At 33.7% G+C, this 11,370-nt stretch overlaps 1 long non-coding RNA gene across 1 annotated transcript; it reads left to right on the forward strand.

The window, feature by feature from the left end:
- The first annotated feature begins 228 nt into the window (after positions 1-228).
- On the forward strand, positions 229-3,999 carry LOC141484123 (uncharacterized). Its single transcript, XR_012466489.1, has 2 exons — positions 229-3,526; positions 3,585-3,999. It is a non-coding gene; the product is annotated as an uncharacterized lncRNA (long non-coding RNA).
- Positions 4,000-11,370: the final 7,371 nt, after the last annotated feature.

Consider the following 11,370-nt stretch of genomic DNA (forward strand, 5'->3'; position numbering starts at 1 on the left):
TGGGAATCAAATCTACCGGGATTTCATATATTTCATACCCGATTTGCATATTTCCCATATCAGAAGTAACCCCTTTATTATAATTATAATAATAATATCGTTTATTATGCATAAAAAATTCATTTATGCATAAAAGGAAGAGGGTTAGCCAAAGGCTATCTTCCACCCTTTCCAAAAATTATACAGTGAGTGTAAGAAAATAATTATAAAAATACTTATTTATCATAACAATGATAGAGAAGGGAAAAAATAAAAGATCATATAGTTGCTAATAACTCTTAATATTCTTAACATTATTTTGGTCAATTTAACAATTTCATTGCACTACCGTACATTGAATTCTCAATGTTTAAAATTAGCACTGACCAGTAAGCATCTGTGATTTTATTACTTTCTCAAATTGATGAATATAATGATTTAAAAGGTGTGAAATTCCATTCAGATAAGGAGGGCTATATAAGAAAAACCTTCTTTCTTGAATTGATGAACATTATGATTCAAAAGCGGTAAAATTTCATTCAGATAATAAGGGGCTATATGAGAAAAACATCCTTGAAATTTGGAAGTACGGTGCATAGGTATGTTGAATGAGTAAATTCTCTCAAATTGACCATATGTAAATCAGAATGCCTGCTTAATAAACTATATAAATAACTAGGTGTTTTAGTTTGAAGCAACTCAAACAAAAAACATTTTATCAAATATTAGACTTTGTACCTCACATTCAGCTCCTTTATCTTTAACAAAAATGGTGTGACATGTTCACCATATGGTATACAACATACGAATCGCATGCAAGCATTTTATATACGTTGTAACTTCTGCTTTTTATATTGCGACAAAAAGTTGTAAGACACCGAAAAACAATACTCGATATGGGGATAAATAAGACTTTTAACTAACCTGAGTTTCATTACTTCTGATAACTGATACTTGAATTTATATAGCGATATAGTTTGAAGAATGAGACTTTGTAAATGTTTGTCACATGTTCATGGAAAGACAAAGTCTGCGTTATCTAGAGTGAGCCTGAGTTAAACTGAGATTCTACTATTTGCCTTTGAGACCCTATGCATAAGGCCAAAGTTTTATTTGGATTGATTTTCAGTCATGATTCTCCGAGTATAAGAATGTTTTGTGCAAATCTGTGTTTATATTGGTCACGCAACTTTCTGTATCGGTGTTATGAGAAGACAAATATAACTGTATATCATTTGCGTATAGATGTACCTGACAATGTGATAAGAAAGTGTGGTAATCAAAAATAAACACTTAAAACATCAAGGGTCCCAAAATAATTCCCTGCGGTACACCTGAGATTGTTTCTTTTAGGGATGACCATGAGTAATCATTCAGGAGAAATGTCATCGAATCCTATGAACTTGAGCTTGCTGATAAGTAAATCGAAATTAACTGAATCGAAAGCTTTACTTTGATCAAGCTGGTGACTTTTGATTGATCATTGAATCTCGCAAGATCGTCGATTACTTTCAAGAGGGCAGTGTGTGTTCCGTGTTTTTTGCGGAACCCATACTGCTCGTACGGGAGTATTCGATTTTCTTCAAGAAAAGCTCTTATTCGATGGAAACCATTTTTCTCGAATATTTTAGAGAATGAGGGCAGAATGCTGATAGGGCGTAGGTCACTGAACGTGGTAGGTGCATTCTTTTTCGGAATTGGAATTATATTAGCAACCTTCCAAACATCTGGAAAAATACCCTGTCTGAAGGACTCGTTGAAAATATGTTTAACTTCATCAATACAGTGTGGTATCACTAAAGAAATCATCTTGATATTTATATTGTCAATACCTAAAGCATTACATTTTATTTCTTTGATAGCATTTGATAGCAGTCAAAATATCATCATCACACATATCGGAGAGGGAACAGTTCATAGGAGCGTTCAATTTATTATTTTTGTAGAATGAAAGAGTGTACTGTTTAGCTGCTGCTGATATTTGGCATGAGCTCTATCACGGGTTTTCATCATCAATTTGATATTATAAGTTATATACGGGGATAGTAGGTGATTTGAGCCGGTTCTAAGCCTCCGCCCACCATTATGACGTCACGTGGGGTGAATGACCTAGACCGACTCATGCCTCATGTGCTTGTCTATGTACAAACATACTGATTTTTATTAGGTATGTAACCTTCCACAATCTGAAAAAAAATCAATAGAGAATCTGCTGAAGTGTAATAAAGGCAAACTGAAAAGTTCACCCCGAACAGTTATTACATAATATAATATTGGAAAGGTCCAATTTGTCAGTAACTTATCGTATTCATAAATTTTGCATACAAAATGGAAAAAATGAATATTAATATTTAGCTGACTTTTGTCAAAAGAAATTGAGAAATATATGAATTTTGAGGTGAGATTTGAATAGCGAAAAAGGTTTCGAGAACGCAAAATAACTGTTTTTCGAAACGTTAACCACTCAAGAAAGCTAATTATCCATATTCAATTTTTCAATTTTGTAAGCAAAATTTATGAATACGACAAGTTGCTGACTAAAAGTATTTTTTCGCGAGATCCAGTTGTACTGAAATCGTTTACAGAGCGGTTATACCCCCACCAAGGAAATTTTCAAGGTTGTTATCGGACAAGGATCTCTCGCGAAAATCAACCGGTTAACCGTATAAATTTACTTCACAACAAAACAAATAAACATAACCTTAATAAAAAAGCAAGGAGTTCCATTTTTGCAGTTCCTTTCTTTCAGTTAAAATTAAGTAGAGTGGCTAAAAATGTTTCCATCAGTTTTATCGATAATTGACGATTTGTTTGATACTAGCCTGCTCGTACTTGTGTCATCACAAGTAACGTTGCAGAGTTCAATTAGGCTACGAGTTTCGGATGATTATTTTCACCCTAGGGTGAATCATATGGACTGGTTAGACAAATATAATGAAACGGTGTTTTCTCAGCTTTTCAGAATGAATAGAAACACTTTTGCGCAGTTAATAGCTGTTGTGTTGCACAATGATCAACATTGTTTTAAAAAAAAAAAGTATAGAGGTGGAAATTTCCCATGTGCTCCAGAGAAAAGCTTATTAATATTTTTGTGGTATATTGCCCATCAAGACCCCCTCATATCGATTGCAGATAGATTTGGTATTGTGCAGTCCAGTGTCATGGGAATTGTTAATGCCTTCTTATATATTACATGTAGACTAAAATATAAATATATAAAGTGGCCACAAACGGATATTGATCAAACTCATATTCAGAGTGGATTTCCATCATTTCCAGGTTAGTGTTTGTTGTACAATTACCTAGAATTTTGCCTCATACACTAATAATCACTTTAATATTTTATATAAAGAATGTTTTCATTGTTTTAGGAGTTTTTAGAGCCATTGATGGTACTCATATAAATTTGAAAATACCAGTATTACAGCAAGACTGTTACATTGATAGATTTCAACACCATTCGATTAATGTAACAGCTATATGTACACCTGAAAAATTATTTACATATGTTTTTGTAGGATTCCCAGGATCTGCACATGATGCAAGAGTAAATTAAACTGCTAGTGATTCGTTGAGATTGAAATTCTTGAATATATTTTTTTTAGGTTTTTTCTTATGCATCATTGTACAGGGAAATCGAACAACATGAAAAATATAAGTATTTTCCAACAGAAAATCACAGAGACTATATATCTTTTCTTCGCCATGAAAAAATACAATAGTATTATAAGGTTTTGTCAAATATCATATACCATAAGAATATCATAAAAACACTAAATGAATAAATAAAAAATAAACAAATAAGGAAATGAGATGTGAATAATTTCAATATAAATATCACTGTCTACGTATATTGTAAATTCAAAATATTAGTTGGTGTTGAAGTCAAATGATAAAAATTCGTCGATACTATAAAAAGCGTTTTCCAGGCAGATATTCTTCATATAATTTGTAAACGAGGCTGTATTTAAGTTTTTTATATCTTCTGGTAGTTTGTTAAATAAAATAGGACCATAATAATTTTTCGAAAAACGGCAGTGATTTAGTCTTGTAAATTCAATTTTAATCTGTTGTGCTTGTCTGGTGTTATGTGAATGAAAATCGTTTTGATTCAGGTATAAGTGAGGTTTTTTTTTACATAATTTATACATGAATAGACGTAAAGAGAAGGTAATGTAAATAATTTATTATTAATAAATGTTGTTTTAACGTCTTCTTGATATCCCAGTTTGAAGATAACTCGCAAAACTTTTCTTTGCAGTCCAAACACTCTTTTTGCATGAGGCGAGTGCCCCCAGAGTACTAGACCATAAGATACATGGGACATAAAAAGTGAATGATAAGCAGTGATAATGGTTTCAATAGATGAGATGCCCATTAAACTTCTTATAATATAAATGCTCGTTGCCAATTTTTTGCAAATAAAATCTACATGTTTTTCCCAAGAGAGCTTTGGATCCATTTGGAATCCAAGAAATTTAATCGATTCATTTTGGTCTATAGGCAGTTGTTTGTGTGTAAAAAAGTAATGTTGCGTTTTATTTGTATTCAATTTTAATTTATTATTTGTCAGCCATCTATTAGCATTCGATTCTGCTACTTTCATTTCTTTAACTATAGCCTCGTAATTTGTGTTTTGGAGCGTTAATGACGTGTCGTCAGCAAATTGCGTAATCTCAGAGTCATCTTCAGTTTTGAAATCAATCACATAAATCAATTATAGAACTGGTCCCAAAACCGAACCTTGGTAGACTCCGTTTTTTATTTCTTTGGTATCAGATGCCTTATTATTCAAAAAAACGTATTGTCTATGTTCCGATAGGTATGATCTAACAAGGTTAATTGAGTTTTCCTCAAATTTGAACCTCTCCAATTTTTTAAGCAGAATTTCATGTGACACACAATCGAATGCCGCCTGAAGATCGCAGAACACTGTTCCTGTGTGGACACATTTCTGAAATCCTACGACGATTTTATCTACCAGCTGCATTACAGCGTCCGTGGTTGATTTTCCGTTCCGGAAACCGTATTGGTAATCTGGAATGATGTTATGTACCTCAAGGTGTTCTACTAACTGCAATTTCAGAGCTGCTTCAAATATTTTGCCGATTACGGGAAGTATTGAGATGGGTCTCAGTTTACATAATTCTTCGGCATTTTTTTCTTTCGGTATTGGGATCACTTTAGTAATTTTAAGGCAATCAGGAAAAATTCCTGATTTTATTGCTTCGTTTATCAACTTTGTTAAGGGTGAGATTATGATATTTTTGATTATTTTTATTAAAAAGATATTTAGTTCATAATGGTCAGCACTAGTTTTATTTTTCATTTTATTTATTATATTTCTAGTTTCATTAAAGGTTACTTCCCTAAATTTAAAGTTTGGGAAACAGCAAAAATTTCCTGGCAATGGAGAAGTTACATGTGATTGGGTTTGTACTATACTGTGATATATATCGTCTGCTTTGTTAATGAAGAAGTCATTTATCTCATTTTCGTTTAGTTTGATTTCTGTCTGTTTTTTTGTTTTGCCCCTCTCTTCATTTATTATATCCCAACACGTTTTATTAATATTATTCGAATCCTTTATTTTCCTGTTATTAAACTCTCTTTTTGTAATATTCAGTTTTTGTTTGTATTCTTTTTGATATTCTTTTTTTAGATTTTTTATTTCATTTCTGTAGGATCTGTAATATATTTTGTTGCTATTACGTCCATTATCACTGCTTAGCATTAATTTCATATTTACGATATTATGGTCGGCCCGGATCCCATACTCTCTTGAGTGCATCCGTCTCAAAGTTCAAGAGAAAATTATCAAGGGTATTTTCATTTCTCGTTTTATGGTGGATTTTTTCATGAAAGTTAAAAGAATTTATCAATTGTGTGAATTTTTTAGTCTTAGGGTTTTTTTAATCATTAAAATGTACATTAAAGTCTCCGTTTATGATTACTTTTTTGAAGTTAAATATTTTTTCCAATAATAAGTTGAAGTTTTTTAGGAAGATTTCAAAATCTCCGTTTGGGCTACGATATATTGTGATTATTAAGAGCTGAAAATCAACCAGCTGGATAGCCGTTAACTCACAGTGTATTTCCACCGATAGATTTTGAAGGTCAGTCCTGTTTTTGTACTTCATTCCTTCTTTACAGAGAATCATTACCCCACCCCTTTCGAAGTTACATCTAGCATAAAACGAACAAACGTCATAATTTTCAATTGCAAAACTTTCGACCTCTTGCCTTGTTAGGTGATGTTCATCTAAACAAACTATGTCGTATTCAAAGTCTTCTAATAATATCGATTCCAAAAGCAGTTTTTTGTTTCTGAGTGACTGAACATTAGCAAGTAGAATAGATACCGAACTTTCGTTGTTTTCATCTCTCAAAGTAATGTTCTGATGTAAGAGGGTTGTAGTTGACGGGGGTTTTACTTGGGTTGCGTCTGTGTTATAGGATCCATTATGTTTGCAGGCATCCTCTTCCTGGCTAAAAAATGTGACACTACCGCTCCATTTGGCCATATTTCCTTCTTCCATGCGTTTTTTGAGTGTTCTTTATTTAAAGTAACCTTCATGGAGACATATATTTCTGGTCTCTTGGATTGATGCACTTCGCATTTCACCCCGGGAAGATTTGGTTCTAATATTCTCTCTAAGTCTTCTGGTTTTGTTTCTGGTTTCAATCTTGTTACGTGTAGTGATACAAACTTGGGAACAGTTTGAACCTCGAAGAATTGGTCGCTTAGTCCCACTAGGAAACGACGCTTTCTCCTCTGTTGCACTCTCACTTTTTCCCAGCCTTCCTCGTCCGTGTTGTTCGGTTCTTTTATATGGTTTGACCCTAACTGTTGCAGGTTTCTTATCGTTTTCATTTGAGTTGCTTGTAATATTGCTGTATTTACTTGTGATGCTGAGACATATTTTTCCTGATTTTTATGGGTTGAGGTGGATGCAGTGACCTGCACCGGCGGGTCATTAGCCACTACCACTTTAGCGTAGGAATTTTCAATTTCTTGTCTCTCGCTTTGAACTTTGGGAATATCGTTTGTCTTCAAGGGTCTATTTGTGGTATTCAAGCTTGATTCATTTTTTGGGCTATTTTCCAGTGGAGGGAGTATTTGATAAATTTTCTCTTGGAGGAACTGAATTTTTTCATTTAGTCCTCGAATAATTTGGTTTTTATGTTTCAATATTGTTTTTAGGTACATTATTTCTTTCTTCAGTGGTTCTTCATCGAAACTTATTTGCTCTTCGCTAAAAGACAATTCTAAACTTCCTTCTTCGTTGAGGTTATGTACGTCGTTCACGTTATTTTGGCAGCAAATCATGCCATCGCTCCTGAATATAACATTTTTGAGTCTTTTTGCACAACTTGGATGAGCTACCGAGTTGCACTCGTTGCATTTTATACCGTTTTTCACTTTATTCGAGCAATATTTACAGGTAACTACCGACACGTCCGCCATGTTCACATATGTGTATCCAACATCACTACAGAAAAAAGGAGACATCATAGGAGACAGCGCATACCCTTTAAGAGTATGGCTGATGGTTCCATTCAAGGGAACAAATTTAAGTGCCAAGCAGAAGTATTTTAATTATTGTTTATCATCAGCCAGAGTCAGCATAGAAAACGCCTTTGCATTTTTGGAGGGAAGATGGGCCAGACTGAAATACATAAATACTTATTCAGTCACTGAAGCCATTGAAATTTTCATAGCTGCTTGTGTTATACATAATTTCTGCATTATCAATCACAATCAGTGGGATGGTGTAGAATATTTTGAAGAACCCCTTCCCTGCAGAAGATTGTGATGATGACAGGCTGCAAAATTTGTTGGGGGAAGTGAAAAGAGATAAAATAATGGAAGATTTGTGGGCTGCTAAAATCTGTTTAAATCTGTTTAAAATCTGTTTAAAATCTGTTTTTCCGTTAATCAGCTGCCGCCCCCATACGAACGACAACTCTCAGAAGTTAGGAAACTTGTGCGAGCTAAGGACTAACGAGGTCTTACCTTTTAACGTGTGATTCCTAGAAACCAGAGAACTGTTTAATTTTTATAATGACCCTGTTTTGACATATTTATATCATGGTGAAATATTTTAATTATTTCAAAATAAAACTTGATGAAAATATTGGCCAAACTATTTTTAATTCAATTGGTTATAAAACTTTTTTATTTTGAAACGTGAATGTGTGACCAATTTAATATTTCATGTCAAGCAGAATTAATTGGCAGTAGATCTATAATGATTGAACCAAATCGGAAGTGCTCAAATCTATAATGAGACATCCAGCTCGGAAGTGCTGAAATGTACAATGATACATCCAAATCGGAAGTGCTCAATGTCACTCGGCGGCTTCGTCGCGATGTTGTTGACTTCGAGTTTATCAGTAGGAGCGCTCGGCAAAAACAAAAATATTCGATCGGTAAAGTGGTATAATAATAATGATGATTAGATTTAATAATTGAAATATGTCATTGACGTTTGAGAAAAAAATCCGTGGGGATATACAGGGTGTGCAACATTAAAGAAAAAAACATTCCTATTGTGAAATAATAATGATGATTAAATTTAATAATCGAAATATGCCATCAACGTTTGAAAAAAAATCCGTGGGGATATACAGGGTGTGCGACATTAAAGAAAAAAACATTCCTACCGTGAAGTAATAATAATAATGATGATGAAGTGAAATAGTTGAAATATGCCATCGACGTTTGAGAAAAAAAAGCGTGGAAAATAATGATATAATAATAATAATTAACAAAAACATCGGATTAAAGAAAATAACATGACGTCAATGTGTACAGGGTGTCTCAAAATGCGTCATTAAAAACATGACAGTTTAACGAGGCTCTATAGTTTTGGCGTGTGATTCTTCAATGTGTACAGGGTGTCTCATCGTTTGAGAAAAAAACATGTACGGGGTGACTCAAATACGTCAGCGTGGAAAATAATGATATAATAATAATAATGAATGAAAAATCGGATTGAAGAAAATAACATGACGTCAATGTGTACAGGGTGTCTCAAAATGCGTCATTGAAAACATGGCAGTTTAACGAGGCTCTATCGTTTTGGCGTGTGATTCTTCAATGTGTACAGGGTGTCTCATCGTTTGAGAAAAAAACATGTACGAGGTGTCTCAAATACGTCAGCGTGGAAAATAACGGTATAATATTATTAATGAACAAAAAATCGGATTGAAGAAAAAAAACATGTACAGGGTGTCCCAAAATACGTTGACGTGAAAAATAATGGTATAATTATAATAATGAATGAAAAATCGGATTGAAGAAAAAAACATGACGTCAATGTGTACAGGGTGTCTCAAATACGTCAGCGTGGAGAATAACGGTATAATATTAATAATGAACGAAAAATCGGATTGAAGAAAAAAACATGACTGCCATACAGGGTGTCTCATCGTTTAGAAAAAAAACATGTACTGGGTGACTCAAATACGTCAGCGTGGAAAATAATGATATAATAATAATAATTAACGAAAAATCGGATAAAAGAAAAGAACATGACGTCAATGTGTACAGGGCGTCTCAAAATACGTCATTTAAAAGACATGATAGTTTAACGAGGCTCTATCGTTTTGTCGCGTGATTCCTCAATGTGTACAGGGTGTCTCATCGTTTGAGAAAAAAAACATGTACGGGGTGGCTCAAATACGTCAGCGTGGAAAATAATGATATAATAATAATAATTAACAAAAAATCGGATTAAAGAAAATAACATGACGTCAATGTGTACAGGGTGTCTCAAAATGCGTCATTAAAAACATGACAGTTTAACGAGGCTCTATCGTTTTGGCGTGTGATTCTTTAATGTGTACAGGGTGTCTCATCGTTTGAGAAAAAAAAACATGTACGAGGTGTCTCAAATACGTCAGCGTGGAAAATAACGGTATATTATTATTAATGAACGAAAAATCGGATTGAAGAAAAAACATGACGTCAATGTGTACAGGGTGTCTCAAATACGTCAGCGTGGAGAATAACGGTATAATATTAATAATGAACAAAAAATCGGATTAAAGAAAAAACATGACTGCCATACAGGGTGTCTCATCGTTTAGAAAAAAAAAAAAACATGCACAGGGTGTTTCAAATACGTCAGCGTGGAAAATAATGATATAATAATAATAATGAATGAAAAATTGGATTGAAGAGAAAAAAAAACATGACGTCATTGTGTACAGGGTGTGTCAAAATGCGTCATTAAAAAACATGACATTTTAACGGGGCTCTATCGTTTTGACGTGCGATTCTTCAATGCATGTACAGGATGTTTCATTGTTTAAAAAAACCATGACAGTTTAACGGGGCTCTATCGCTTTCACGTGTGATTTTCAAAAGTGTACAGGGTGTCTCAAAATATATCATAAGAAACATGATGGTTCAACGGGGTTCTATCGTTTTGACGTGCGGTTCTTCAATATGTACAGGATGTCTCATTCAAGAAAAAGCATGACAATTTAACAAGGCTCTATCGTTTTAGCATGCGATTCTTCGATGTGTACAGAATGTCCCCAAAATACGTCATTTGAAGAACAGGACAGTTTAACGGGGCTCTATCGTTTTGACGTGCGATTCTTCAATATGTACGGGATGTCTCATTCAAGAAAAAACATTACAGTTTAACGGGGCTCTATCGTTTTAGCATGCGATTATTTAATGTGTACAGGATGTCTCGAATTACGCCATTTAATAAAAAAAAACGTCGTTTCTGGCTCAAAATCCAATGTTTCTCCTCATGGAGCTTAAGTTTAGTCATTTTAAGACCTCGTAGCGGAACTTTGTGGAATACCCAACTCAAGGTAGATGTGACGTGTGTAAGAGTTATATATGATGCAATATTATATATTCGGATCATCACGCACAGCACGCTAAATGAAAGGAGAAGAAATGTAGAATTTATCGACAGAAAAAAAACAAAGATTGCGGTCAGAAGGGCACTAAGCCACATTTTCATCAACCAAGTTAGCATCATCAGGAGGAGTTAACCAAATAAAGGTAAACATAACAGAAACATTCATATAGGGGGGTCGTTTGAGGAAGAAATGTGGTAACGAGGATCTAGGAGGATATAATGCGATAAAATGTTCAGTTTTGTCTTGAAAAACGCATTGAAAATTTTGCAAAATTTCGATGCGTTAAAGTAGAAAGTTTTGTCATTTAAATCGCATAAAAAATGCATTTTTTAAAGTCTCATTTCTTCTAAAAACACATATGACTTGCATTGTAATGCGTCACGGAAAATGATGCAGAAATGACATGAAAATCGCTTCGAAAAAATGTCAAAAATTTAGCGCGATAAAACGTACATTTATGTTTCGATTATCGTATAAAATATTTCGCAAAATCTCAATGCG

Source organism: Leptinotarsa decemlineata, unplaced genomic scaffold, assembly GCF_025532065.1.
Source record: "Leptinotarsa decemlineata unplaced genomic scaffold, Ldec_3_MD MMD2_P_RNA_scaffold_14, whole genome shotgun sequence".
Taxonomy (NCBI): domain Eukaryota; kingdom Metazoa; phylum Arthropoda; class Insecta; order Coleoptera; family Chrysomelidae; genus Leptinotarsa; species Leptinotarsa decemlineata.